At 45.2% G+C, this 13349-nt stretch overlaps 1 long non-coding RNA gene and 8 other non-coding genes across 9 annotated transcripts in view; 1 reads left to right on the top strand and 8 right to left on the bottom strand.

Moving 5' to 3' along the window:
• The window catches only part of LOC125739764 (uncharacterized), a 216646-nt gene extending 214591 nt beyond the window's left edge, over positions 1-2055 (top strand). The window contains exon 2 of the long non-coding RNA XR_007397297.1: positions 1384-2055. This is a non-coding gene — a long non-coding RNA (uncharacterized LOC125739764). The remainder of the gene's footprint in view (positions 1-1383) is intronic.
• A 2225-nt stretch (positions 2056-4280) lies between these two features.
• Positions 4281-4352, bottom strand: trnag-ucc (transfer RNA glycine (anticodon UCC)). Its single transcript has one exon. It is a non-coding gene; the product is annotated as a tRNA-Gly (tRNA).
• Positions 4353-5055: 703 nt separating this feature from the next.
• Positions 5056-5127, bottom strand: trnag-ucc (transfer RNA glycine (anticodon UCC)). The gene has a single exon. It is a non-coding gene; the product is annotated as a tRNA-Gly (tRNA).
• A 702-nt stretch (positions 5128-5829) lies between these two features.
• trnag-ucc (transfer RNA glycine (anticodon UCC)) lies at positions 5830-5901 on the bottom strand. The gene has a single exon. It is a non-coding gene; the product is annotated as a tRNA-Gly (tRNA).
• Positions 5902-7377: 1476 nt separating this feature from the next.
• On the bottom strand, positions 7378-7449 carry trnag-ucc (transfer RNA glycine (anticodon UCC)). The gene has a single exon. It is a non-coding gene; the product is annotated as a tRNA-Gly (tRNA).
• Positions 7450-8151: 702 nt separating this feature from the next.
• trnag-ucc (transfer RNA glycine (anticodon UCC)) lies at positions 8152-8223 on the bottom strand. The gene has a single exon. It is a non-coding gene; the product is annotated as a tRNA-Gly (tRNA).
• A 1477-nt stretch (positions 8224-9700) lies between these two features.
• On the bottom strand, positions 9701-9772 carry trnag-ucc (transfer RNA glycine (anticodon UCC)). The gene has a single exon. It is a non-coding gene; the product is annotated as a tRNA-Gly (tRNA).
• A 1478-nt stretch (positions 9773-11250) lies between these two features.
• On the bottom strand, positions 11251-11322 carry trnag-ucc (transfer RNA glycine (anticodon UCC)). The gene has a single exon. It is a non-coding gene; the product is annotated as a tRNA-Gly (tRNA).
• A 702-nt stretch (positions 11323-12024) lies between these two features.
• On the bottom strand, positions 12025-12096 carry trnag-ucc (transfer RNA glycine (anticodon UCC)). The gene has a single exon. It is a non-coding gene; the product is annotated as a tRNA-Gly (tRNA).
• Positions 12097-13349: the final 1253 nt, after the last annotated feature.

Below are 13349 nucleotides of genomic sequence, written 5' to 3'. Positions count from 1 at the left end.
CTTATTGCTCCCCTGGGCCGGACACCACATTTCATACAACACTAGAGCTTTGAGGGGCAGTGGGGAGGTTTTACTTGTACATTAGACACCACATGACACTAGGGCTGAGGAGGTGGGTTTAGGCAGGTGGGGCTCTGCCGTCTGCCAGCGGTGGGGTGCCCGTGCCTCGACTGTTCACCTGCTTTTTGCACTTTAGTTATATACACAGTCCATGCTACATTAGGGCCTTGGGGTGCAGGGAGGGGGATGGGGGACTCTGCCATCTGCCAGTGGTGGGGCCCTCATACTCGAACTGCACCCACTAATTTTAATGCATTGTAGACATAAACACACAACTCTCTCACACATGTACATGCACACTTCACATTAACATGGGACGGGGAATCAGTGAGGGCTGAGGGCCCCCCCCTAACTCTCTGTCTCTGGCCCTGTGCGGGTGGGGTGGCCCGGCAGGTAGAAGACGGCCCTGCCCGGTGTGGGCCGTCTCCTCTTGTGGGCTGCGGGCTGGGTGGTCCTTGGCTCTGCTGCGCCGTGGTGGGGCCCTGGCAGGCGGTCCGGGGTATCTAGGGATGCTCTGAGCCCTTCTAGGCGAATTGGAGGGTTCGGTTTGGGCTGGGCGGGGGGTCTGCCGCTCCCCAGTTGACGCAGGTCCACTCGTGGGGTGGGGGGGGTGCACTTTCTTTGTATGGGTCTCCCTTAGATCATCCTGCAGTGTCGGGGAGGGGGGGGGACGTGCCGGGTCGCTACAGTGGGCGGCGATCCGTCCTGCCAGGGAGCGGGCTGGGGGGCTCGCTGTCTGTCCCCCCTCTGCGGACCTCCTTTTACAGGGGTTGGGCCCCCCTTAGTCCCTCGTGGGCTCCCTCTGGGGTTGGGCGGGTGGTTGTCTTGTGGACGTATGGCCATGGGCCGTGTGTTTCTTATGGTTGTTTGTACTCTGTATTCCCCTACACTTTATTTTCTCCATCCCACCTTTATTACTACGATTGTTGTGTCTGTGTCCCCCTCTCTCCCCCCCCCCCCCATTTTTTTTTTCTTTAATCACAGTACTAGGACAGGTGAGTTCTGAGCGGCCGCACTCTTTACACTGTATCTTTAATTTAATGTAAAATAAAGTTGTCCTCTGAAGAGGGGGGGTGGTGGTGGGCAGTTTAAAAAATAATTGTTAATGCTTATTCACAGCAAAATTGAATATAATTTTAAAATGATCTTTTTAGTATTATGTTCAGAGTTACCAGTGTCACCAGGTAAGTTAATTTGATTAATTTCTTTTAAACGACACACACATAAAAATTATTAGCCTTATTATGTATTTGTGTTTAATGTATTGTCTACTTATTAAGCACCATATCTTAAGGAAATTGTCAAGGTTCTGGAAGGATGCAGGTAAAGGCAGGCGTCGGGGAAAACGAAGGAGATTTTATTCTAATAAAAACACAATGCAAAAGGCAAAAGGAAACAGACCATGAGGGTTCAAAACCAGGCTGGGAGAGCAGGGGGGAAACACAGGATCAGCAGGATTGATCCTATACAGCAGGATCGCACACGTAACAATACAATGACTGGACTGGGGAGCACAGGACGAAGAGGCACTATATGCAGCACAGATGAGGAGCAGACGAGAGGGACCTGGGATCATCCACACAAGGGCTGAAACGGGAGGCAGGATTAAACGAGAAATAGATGTAGCTCATTAGCACCACACCACAGGGAAGGCGAGGGAAACGGGCATGTGGGGAGTGATAGGCATGTAGTCCAGGTCACCTGTGTTACCATAGACTTTAACGTGTCCTGCAGTCTTGTCCCCCCCCCACACCCTCTGCTTGTTCTCTTCCTCTGTTTCTGTCTTCACTCCAGATCCCACACATTTCCAGCCCGCTGTTTCTGGGAAAAGCCACCTGCCAATCATCCTTGGAGCAGCAGCCATTCTCAGGATATCCTACATCTCAGATCACCTAATAAACACAGGACCTGTCGACGACTGGAGAAAAGGAGAAACGCTGAAGTACACTGGGCATTTTGGAAGCATTTCGTCATAATAAATTACCTTTGCCTTTACTGTTTCTGTTTACAGTTTCATTATAGTTAATTGCACTTAGTTGTGATTACTCAGTTACAAAGACAATGGGTCACTCTATCATGGGTGATGGTATGCTTTTAGCTGTGCTTCCACAGGTTGTATCTGCCTTAGTAAGTGACTAAATGTCTTTTTCACAAGTGATTTTGAAGATGTTTGTAGAATTAAATTAAAGGTAAACCTGGACATTGGTTAAAATAACATCTGACTGCTACAATAATACATCATACAGCGTTTTTTGTACTAATGTGCTACCTTGAGACATTCAGGTTGTATAATGAACAATTTTAATAAGAATTGTGTTAAGTAATTAACTTTCAAAATCTATCAATACCATGCAAAAGTGTAAAGTCAAATTTATGAGATACTTATTACAATAAACGGAAGTAGTCTGTACCCATTTAAAGAGGCTTTACATCGTACAGCTTATACTGGTCTGGTTGGTGGGTATAAAGGATCTATTAGAAATCTTCCTCCTCCAAATGTATCATATCATTTCATGAATTTTGGTAGAGTGGGGGTAGCAGGATAATAATAGGATTTACTGGTTATTTTTGATAAGGTAAAATCGCAAGACGCAGAAAAATAAAAACTTGTGTATGGTCAGAATTATCAGTGGTAGGAGATTTTGTCCCTACTACCATCTGGGAAAAGAACATTCTGGTGCTTATCTGTGAAGAAGCAATTTCAGGAGATATAAATCCTTGCAAAAAGTAGTCTCCCACTCTATAAATAGGGTGCAATTTGTTTTTTCACGCAGTGGAAATTGAAATGTTTTTTTAATGTTGATGACGACTGTAACAGGTCAAAAGGTGGCACCAAAGATCCCCAGTAATGCATCGCCCATTAATGTAAAGATATCCCCCTGCCTCACCATGCATGACTTTTTGCTCAATTGGCTACTGTTCCAGGTGAAATTTTAGCCATGGGATGCGGATGATTGTACAGATGCTTGCATCTGAGATCAGTTTGGGCTAGAGGTTGAAATTGGAAGGTTTGTGGATCCGCTATGAGACGAGTAATGGTATCTACTTCTGAAGAAGTTCTTTGCACAGTAATGGAAGTACGCTGGGCTGATGCCACATGATTGACATAAAAACATCCAATAGAATCTGTGGGAGAGTGATTTTGTAAAAGTGCAGCTATGCATGGGAACTGTTTCAGCAAGTAAATAAACTGCCCCGTGTGAGAGTCAAACTCACGACCTTCCGATTATGAGACTGACGTGCTACCGACTGCGCTAACGAGGTTTTAACTGACATAAGCAGCCCTGTTTGCCAGTGTGCTAACTCATCTGGAAGGCAGATATATAGATTGATGGAGTAATGCTTGTTTCAGTTTCTATAACGCAGCAGGTTATTGATGACATGCTGTTCAGCTGGACTATAAGCACCTGAAGACACTCACAGAGAAGGAGGTCATAAGTAAGGCTGCGTTGGCCTGGAATCGAACCCGGGTCAACTGCTTGGAAGGCAGCTATGCTAGCAACTATACCACCAACGCCGAAGTTGAAAAAGCTTTGTAGCGATTATCTTTTATCTTTCCACAAACCTGCTAGCAGTATGTCTGGTTCTGGTCCAGGTCTGGTGTTGTGATACAAGTGTAACAGTCAACAAGTATATGGCCCTCGTCAAAGATTTTGCTGTTGCCGAATTTTGTTGTTGCTCGATTGGCTACTGTTCCAGGTGAAATCTTAGCCATGGGATGTGGATGACTGTACAGATGCTTGCATCTGAGATCAGTTTGGGCTAGACGTTGAAATTGGAAGGTCTGTGGATCCGCTATGAGACAAGTAATGGTATCTACTTCTGAAGAAGTTCTTTTGTACAGTTAGGGAAGTACGCTGGGCTCATGCAACATGAGTGAAATAAAAACATCTATTAGAGTCTGCAGGAGAGTGATTTTGTAAAAGTGTAGCTATGCATGGGAACTGTTTCAGCAAGTAAGTAAACTGCCCTGTGTGAGGGTCGAACTGACGACCTTCAGATTATGAGACTGACGCGCTACTGACTGCATTAACAAGGTTTTCACTGACGTAAGCAGCCCTGTTTGCCAGTGTGCTAACTCATCTGGAAGGCAGATATATAGATTGATGGAGTAATGCTTCTTTCAGTTTCTATAATGCAGCGGGTTATTGATGACATGCTGTTCAGCTGGACTATAAGCACCTGAAGACACTCACAGAGAAGGAGGTCATAAGTAAGGCTGCGTTGGCCGGGAATCGAACCCGGGTCAACTGCTTGGAAGGCAGCTATGCTAGCCACTATACCACCAACACCAAAGTTGAGAAAGCGTCGTAGCGATTATCTTTTATCTTTCCACAAACCTGCTAGCAGTATGTCTGGTTCTGGTCCAGGTCTGGTGTTGTGATACAAGTGTAACAGAGAACAAGTATATGGCCCTCGTCACAGATTTTGCTGTTGCCGAATTTTGTTGTTGCTCGATTGGCTACTGTTGCAGGTGAAATCTTAGCCATGGGATTCGGATGACTGTACAGATGCTTGCATCTGAGATCAGTTTGGGCTAGACGTTGAAATTGGAAGGTTTGTGGATCCGCTATGAGACGAATAATGGTATCTACTTCTGAAGAAGTTCTTTTGCACAGTTATGGAAGTACGCTGGACTGATGCCACATGATTGACATAAAAACATCCATTAGAATCTGTGGGAGAGTGATTTTGTAAAAGTGCAGCTATGCATGGGAACTGTTTCAGCAAGTAAGTAAACTGCCCTGTGTGAGGGTCGAACTTACGACCTTCAGATTATGAGACTGACGCGCTACTGACTGTACTAACAAGGTTTTCACTGACGTAAGCAGCCCTGTTTGCCAGTGTGCTAACACATCTGGAAGGCAGATATATAGATTGATGGAGAAATGCTTCTTTTAATTTCTGTAATGCAGCGGGATATTGATGACATGCTGTTCAGCTGGACTATAAGCACCTGAAGACACTCACAGAGAATGAGGTCATAAGTAAGGCTGCGTTGGCCGGGAATTGAACCCGGGTCAACTGCTTGGAAGGCAGCTATGCTAGTCACTATACCACCAACGCCGAAGTTGAAAAAGCGTCGTAGCGATTATCTTTTATCTTTCCACAAACCTGCTAGCAGTATGTCTGGTTCTGGTCCAGGTCTGGTGTTGTGATACAAGTGTAACAGTCAACAAGTATATTGCCCTCGTCACAGATTTTGCTGTTGCCGAATTTTGTTGTTGCTCGATTGGCTACTGTTGCAGGTGAAATCTTAGCCATGGGATGCGGATGACTGTACAGATGCTTGCATCTGAGATCAGTTTGGGCTAGACGTTGAAATTGGAAGGTTTGTGGATCCGCTATGAGACGAGTAATGGTATCTACTTCTGAAGAAGTTCTTTGCACAGTTATGGAAGTACGCTGGGCTCATGCAACATGAGTGACATGAAAACATCTATTAGAGTCTGTGGGAGAGTGATTTTGTAAAAGTGTAGCTATGCATGGGAACTGTTTCAGCAAGTAAGTAAACTGCCCTGTGTGAGGGTCGAACTGACGACCTTCAGATTATGAGACTGACGCGCTACTGACTGCACTAACAAGGTTTTCACTGACGTAAGCAGCCCTGTTTGCCAGTGTGCTAACACATCTGGAAGGCAGATATATAGATTGATGGAGTAATGCTTGTTTCAGTTTCTATAACGCAGCAGGTTATTGATGAAATGCTGTTCAGCTGGACTATAAGCACCTGAAGACACTCACAGAGAAGGAGGTCATAAGTAAGGCTGCGTTGGCCGGGAATCGAACCCGGGTCAACTGCTTGGAAGGCAGCTATGCTAGCCACTATACCACCAACACCGAAGTTGCGAAAGCGTCGTAGCGATTATCTTTTATCTTTCCACAAACCTGCTAGCAGTATGTCTGGTTCTGGTCCAGGTCTGGTGTTGTGATACAAGTGTAACAGTCAACAAGTATATTGCCCTCGTCACAGATTTTGCTGTTGCCGAATTTTGTTGTTGCTCGATTGGCTACTGTTGCAGGTGAAATCTTAGCCATGGGATGCGGATGACTGTACAGATGCTTGCATCTGAGATCAGTTTGGGCTAGACGTTGAATTTGGAAGGTTTGTGGATCCGCTATGAGACGAGTAATGGTATCTACTTCTGAAGAAGTTCTTTGCACAGTTATGGAAGTACGCTGGGCTCATGCAACATGAGTGACATAAAAACATCTATTAGAGTCTGTGGGAGAGTGATTTTGTAAAAGTGCAGCTATGCATGGGAACTGTTTCAGCAAGTAAGTAAACTGCCCTGTGTGAGGGTCGAACTTACGACCTTCAGATTATGAGACTGATGCGCTACTGACTGTACTAACAAGGTTTTCACTGACGTAAGCAGCCCTGTTTGCCAGTGTGCTAACACATCTGGAAGGCAGATATATAGATTGATGGAGAAATGCTTCTTTTAATTTCTGTAATGCAGCAGGTTATTGATGACATGCTGTTCAGCTGGACTATAAGCACCTGAAGACACTCACAGAGAATGAGGTCATAAGTAAGGCTGCGTTGGCCGGGAATTGAACCCGGGTCAACTGCTTGGAAGGCAGCTATGCTAGCCACTATACCACTAACGCCGAAGTTGAAAAAGCTTCGTAGCGATTATCTTTTATCTTTCCACAAACCTGCTAGCAGTATATCTGGTTCTGGTCCAGGTCTGGTGTTGTGATACAAGTGTAACAGTCAACAAGTATATGGCCCTCGTCACAGATTTTGCTGTTGCCGAATTTTGTTGTTGCTCGATTGGCTACTGTTGCAGGTGAAATCTTAGCCATGGGATGCGGATGACTGTACAGATGCTTGCATCTGAGATCAGTTTGGGCTAGACGTTGAAATTGGAAGGTTTGTGGATCCGCTATGAGACGAATAATGGTATCTACTTCTGAAGAAGTTCTTTGCACAGTTATGGAAGTACGCTGGGCTCATGCAACATGAGTGACATAAAAACATCTATTAGAGTCTGTGGGAGAGTGATTTTGTAAAAGTGCAGCTATGCATGGGAACTGTTTCAGCAAGTAAGTAAACTGCCCTGTGTGAGGGTCGAACTTACGACCTTCAGATTATGAGACTGATGCGCTACTGACTGTACTAACAAGGTTTTCACTGACGTAAGCAGCCCTGTTTGCCAGTGTGCTAACACATCTGGAAGGCAGATATATAGATTGATGGAGAAATGCTTCTTTTAATTTCTGTAATGCAGCAGGTTATTGATGACATGCTGTTCAGCTGGACTATAAGCACCTGAAGACACTCACAGAGAATGAGGTCATAAGTAAGGCTGCGTTGGCCGGGAATTGAACCCGGGTCAACTGCTTGGAAGGCAGCTATGCTAGCCACTATACCACCAACGCCGAAGTTGAAAAAGCGTCGTAGCGATTATCTTTTATCTTTCCACAAACCTGCTAGCAGTATGTCTGGTTCTGGTCCAGGTCTGGTGTTGTGATACAAGTGTAACAGTCAACAAGTATATTGCCCTCGTCACAGATTTTGCTGTTGCCGAATTTTGTTGTTGCTCGATTGGCTACTGTTGCAGGTGAAATCTTAGCCATGGGATGCGGATGACTGTACAGATGCTTGCATCTGAGATCAGTTTGGGCTAGACGTTGAAATTGGAAGGTTTGTGGATCCGCTATGAGACGAGTAATGGTATCTACTTCTGAAGAAGTTCTTTGCACAGTTATGGAAGTACGCTGGGCTCATGCAACATGAGTGACATAAAAACATCTATTAGAGTCTGTGGGAGAGTGATTTTGTAAAAGTGCAGCTATGCATGGGAACTGTTTCAGCAAGTAAGTAAACTGCCCTGTGTGAGGGTCGAACTTACGACCTTCAGATTATGAGACTGACGCGCTACCGACTGCGCTAACGAGGCTTTCACTGATGTAAGCAGCCCTGTTTGCCAGTGTGCTAACACATCTGGAAGGCAGATATATAGATTGATGGAGAAATGCTTCTTTTAATTTCTGTAATGCAGCGGGTTATTGATGACATGCTGTTCAGCTGGACTATAAGCACCTGAAGACACTCACAGAGAATGAGGTCATAAGTAAGGCTGCGTTGGCCGGGAATCGAACCCGGGTCAACTGCTTGGAAGGCAGCTATGCTAGCCACTATACCACCAACGCCGAAGTTGAAAAAGTTTCGTAGCGATTATCTTTTATCTTTCCACAAACCTGCTAGCAGTATGTCTGGTTCTGGTCCAGGTCTGGTGTTGTGATACAAGTGTAACAGTCAACAAGTATATTGCCCTCGTCACAGATTTTGCTGTTGCCGAATTTTGTTGTTGCTCGATTGGCTACTGTTGCAGGTGAAATCTTAGCCATGGGATGCGGATGACTGTACAGATGCTTGCATCTGAGATCAGTTTGGGCTAGACGTTGAAATTGGAAGGTTTGTGGATCCGCTATGAGACGAGTAATGGTATCTACTTCTGAAGAAGTTCTTTGCACAGTTATGGAAGTACGCTGGGCTCATGCAACATGAGTGACATAAAAACATCTATTAGAGTCTGTGGGAGAGTGATTTTGTAAAAGTGCAGCTATGCATGGGAACTGTTTCAGCAAGTAAGTAAACTGCCCTGTGTGAGGGTCGAACTTACGACCTTCAGATTATGAGACTGACGCGCTACCGACTGCGCTAACGAGGCTTTCACTGACGTAAGCAGCCCTGTTTGCCAGTGTGCTAACACATCTGGAAGGCAGATATATAGATTGATGGAGTAATGCTTCTTTCAGTTTCTATAATGCAGCGGGTTATTGATGACATGCTGTTCAGCTGGACTATAAGCACCTGAAGACACTCACAGAGAAGGAGGTCATCAGTAAGGCTGCGTTGGCCGGGAATTGAACCCGGGTCAACTGCTTGGAAGGCAGCTATGCTAGCCACTATACCACTAACGCCGAAGTTGAAAAAGCTTCGTAGCGATTATCTTTTATCTTTCCACAAACCTGCTAGCAGTATGTCTGGTTCTGGTCCAGGTCTGGTGTTGTGATACAAGTGTAACAGTCAACAAGTATATGGCCCTCGTCACAGATTTTGCTGTTGCCGAATTTTGTTGTTGCTCGATTGGCTACTGTTGCAGGTGAAATCTTAGCCATGGGATGCGGATGACTGTACAGATGCTTGCATCTGAGATCAGTTTGGGCTAGACGTTGAAATTGGAAGGTTTGTGGATCCGCTATGAGACGAATAATGGTATCTACTTCTGAAGAAGTTCTTTTGCACAGTTATGGAAGTACGCTGGACTGATGCCACATGATTGACATAAAAACATCCATTAGAATCTGTGGGAGAGTGATTTTGTAAAAGTGCAGCTATGCATGGGAACTGTTTCAGCAAGTAAGTAAACTGCCCTGTGTGAGGGTCGAACTTACGACCTTCAGATTATGAGACTGACGCGCTACTGACTGTACTAACAAGGTTTTCACTGACGTAAGCAGCCCTGTTTGCCAGTGTGCTAACACATCTGGAAGGCAGATATATAGATTGATGGAGAAATGCTTCTTTTAATTTCTGTAATGCAGCGGGTTATTGATGACATGCTGTTCAGCTGGACTATAAGCACCTGAAGACACTCACAGAGAATGAGGTCATAAGTAAGGCTGCGTTGGCCGGGAATCGAACCCGGGTCAACTGCTTGGAAGGCAGCTATGCTAGCCACTATACCACCAACGCCGAAGTTGAAAAAGTTTCGTAGCGATTATCTTTTATCTTTCCACAAACCTGCTAGCAGTATATCTGGTTCTGGTCCAGGTCTGGTGTTGTGATACAAGTATAACAGTCAACAAGTATATGGCCCTCGTCACAGATTTTGCTGTTGCCGAATTTTGTTGTTGCTCGATTGGCTACTGTTGCAGGTGAAATCTTAGCCATGGGATGCGGATGACTGTACAGATGCTTGCATCTGAGATCAGTTTGGGCTAGACGTTGAAATTGGAAGGTTTGTGGATCCGCTATGAGACGAATAATGGTATCTACTTCTGAAGAAGTTCTTTTGCACAGTTATGGAAGTACGCTGGACTGATGCCACATGATTGACATAAAAACATCCATTAGAATCTGTGGGAGAGTGATTTTGTAAAAGTGCAGCTACGCATGGGAACTGTTTCAGCAAGTAAGTAAACTGCCCTGTGTGAGGGTCGAACTTACGACCTTCAGATTATGAGACTGACACGCTACCGACTGCGCTAACGAGGCTTTCACTGACGTAAGCAGCCCTGTTTGCCAGTGTGCTAACTCATCTGGAAGGCAGATATATAGATTGATGGAGTAATGCTTGTTTCAGTTTCTATAGCGCAGCAGGTTATTGATGACATGCTGTTCAGCTGGACTATAAGCACCTGAAGACACTCACAGACAAGGAGGTCATAAGTAAGGCTGCGTTGGCCGGGAATCGAACCCGGGTCAACTGCTTGGTAGGCAGCTATGCTATCCACTATTCCACCTAGGACGAAGTTGAAAAAGCTTCGTAGCGATTATCTTTTGTCTTTCCACAAACCTGCTAGCAGTATGTCTGGTTCTGGTCCAGGTCTGGTGTTGTGATACAAGTGTAACAGTCAACAAGTATATGGCCCTCGTCACAGATTTTGCTGTTGCCGAATTTTGTTGTTGCTCGATTGGCTACTGTTGCAGGTGAAATCTTAGCCATGGGATTCGGATGACTGTACAGATGCTTGCATCTGAGATCAGTTTGGGCTAGACGTTGAAATTGGAAGGTTTGTGGATCCGCTATGAGACGAATAATGGTATCTACTTCTGAAGAAGTTCTTTTGCACAGTTATGGAAGTACGCTGGACTGATGCCACATGATTGACATAAAAACATCCATTAGAATCTGTGGGAGAGTGATTTTGTAAAAGTGCAGCTACGCATGGGAACTGTTTCAGCAAGTAAGTAAACTGCCCTGTGTGAGGGTCGAACTTACGACCTTCAGATTATGAGACTGACACGCTACCGACTGCGCTAACGAGGCTTTCACTGACGTAAGCAGCCCTGTTTGCCAGTGTGCTAACTCATCTGGAAGGCAGATATATAGATTGATGGAGTAATGCTTGTTTCAGTTTCTATAGCGCAGCAGGTTATTGATGACATGCTGTTCAGCTGGACTATAAGCACCTGAAGACACTCACAGAGAAGGAGGTCATAAGTAAGGCTGCGTTGGCCGGGAATCGAACCCAGGTCAACTGCTTGGAAGGCAGCTATGCTAGCCACTATACCACCAACGCCAAAGTTGAAACAGCTTTGTAGCGATTATCTTTTATCTTTCCACAAACCTGCTAGCAGTATGTCTGGTTCTGGTCCAGGTCTGGTGTTGTGATACAAGTGTAACAGTCAACAAGTATATTGCCCTCGTCACAGATTTTGCTGTTGCCGAATTTTGTTGTTGCTCGATTGGCTACTGTTGCAGGTGAAATCTTAGCCATGGGATGCGGATGACTGTACAGATGCTTGCATCTGAGATCAGTTTGGGCTAGACGTTGAAATTGGAAGGTTTGTGGATCCGCTATGAGACGAGTAATGGTATCTACTTCTGAAGAAGTTCTTTGCACAGTTATGGAAGTACGCTGGGCTCATGCAACATGAGTGACATAAAAACATCTATTAGAGTCTGTGGGAGAGTGATTTTGTAAAAGTGCAGCTATGCATGGGAACTGTTTCAGCAAGTAAGTAAACTCCCCTGTGTGAGGGTCGAACTTACGACCTTCAGATTATGAGACTGACGCGCTACCGACTGCGCTAACGAGGCTTTCACTGACGTAAGCAGCCCTGTTTGCCAGTGTGCTAACACATCTGGAAGGCAGATATATAGATTGATGGAGTAATGCTTCTTTCAGTTTCTATAATGCAGCGGGTTATTGATGACATGCTGTTCAGCTGGACTATAAGCACCTGAAGACACTCACAGAGAAGGAGGTCATAAGTAAGGCTGCGTTGGCCGGGAATTGAACCCGGGTCAACTGCTTGGAAGGCAGCTATGCTAGCCACTATACCACCAACGCCGAAGTTGAAAAAGCTTCGTAGCGATTATCTTTTATCTTTCCACAAACCTGCTAGCAGTATATCTGGTTCTGGTCCAGGTCTGGTGTTGTGATACAAGTGTAACAGTCAACAAGTATATGGCCCTCGTCACAGATTTTGCTGTTGCCGAATTTTGTTGATGCTCGATTGGCTACTGTTGCAGGTGAAATCTTAGCCATGGGATGCGGATGACTGTACAGATGCTTGCATCTGAGATCAGTTTGGGCTAGACGTTGAAATTGGAAGGTTTGTGGATCCGCTATGAGACGAGTAATGGTATCTACTTCTGAAGAAGTTCTTTGCACAGTTATGGAAGTACGCTGGGCTCATGCAACATGAGTGACATAAAAACATCTATTAGAGTCTGTGGGAGAGTGATTTTGTAAAAGTGCAGCTATGCATGGGAACTGTTTCAGCAAGTAAGTAAACTCCCCTGTGTGAGGGTCGAACTGACGACCTTCAGATTATGAGACTGACGCGCTACCGACTGCGCTAACGAGGCTTTCACTGACGTAAGCAGCCCTGTTTGCCAGTGTGCTAACTCATCTGGAAGGCAGATATACAGATTGATGGAGTAATGCTTTTTTCAGTTTCTATAATGCAGCAGGTTATTGATGACATGCTGTTCAGCTGGACTATAAGCACCTGAAGACACTCACAGAGAAGGAGGTCATAAGTAAGGCTGCGTTGGCCGGGAATCGAACCCGGGTCAACTGCTTGGTAGGCAGCTATGCTATCCACTATTCCACCTAGGACGAAGTTGAAAAAGCTTCGTAGCGATTATCTTTTGTCTTTCCACAAACCTGCTAGCAGTATGTCTGGTTCTGGTCCAGGTCTGGTGTTGTGATACAAGTGTAACAGTCAACAAGTATATGGCCCTCGTCACAGATTTTGCTGTTGCCGAATTTTGTTGTTGCTCGATTGGCTACTGTTGCAGGTGAAATCTTAGCCATGGGATTCGGATGACTGTACAGATGCTTGCATCTGAGATCAGTTTGGGCTAGACGTTGAAATTGGAAGGTTTGTGGATCCGCTATGAGACGAATAATGGTATCTACTTCTGAAGAAGTTCTTTTGCACAGTTATGGAAGTACGCTGGACTGATGCCACATGATTGACATAAAAACATCCATTAGAATCTGTGGGAGAGTGATTTTGTAAAAGTGCAGCTACGCATGGGAACTGTTTCAGCAAGTAAGTAAACTGCCCTGTGTGAGGGTCGAACTTACGACCT

Source organism: Brienomyrus brachyistius, chromosome 4 (assembly GCF_023856365.1).
Source record: "Brienomyrus brachyistius isolate T26 chromosome 4, BBRACH_0.4, whole genome shotgun sequence".
Classification (NCBI taxonomy): domain Eukaryota; kingdom Metazoa; phylum Chordata; class Actinopteri; order Osteoglossiformes; family Mormyridae; genus Brienomyrus; species Brienomyrus brachyistius.
Note: the sequence above shows the minus strand (reverse complement) of the source record. Positions and strands in the feature narration are given on the sequence as shown.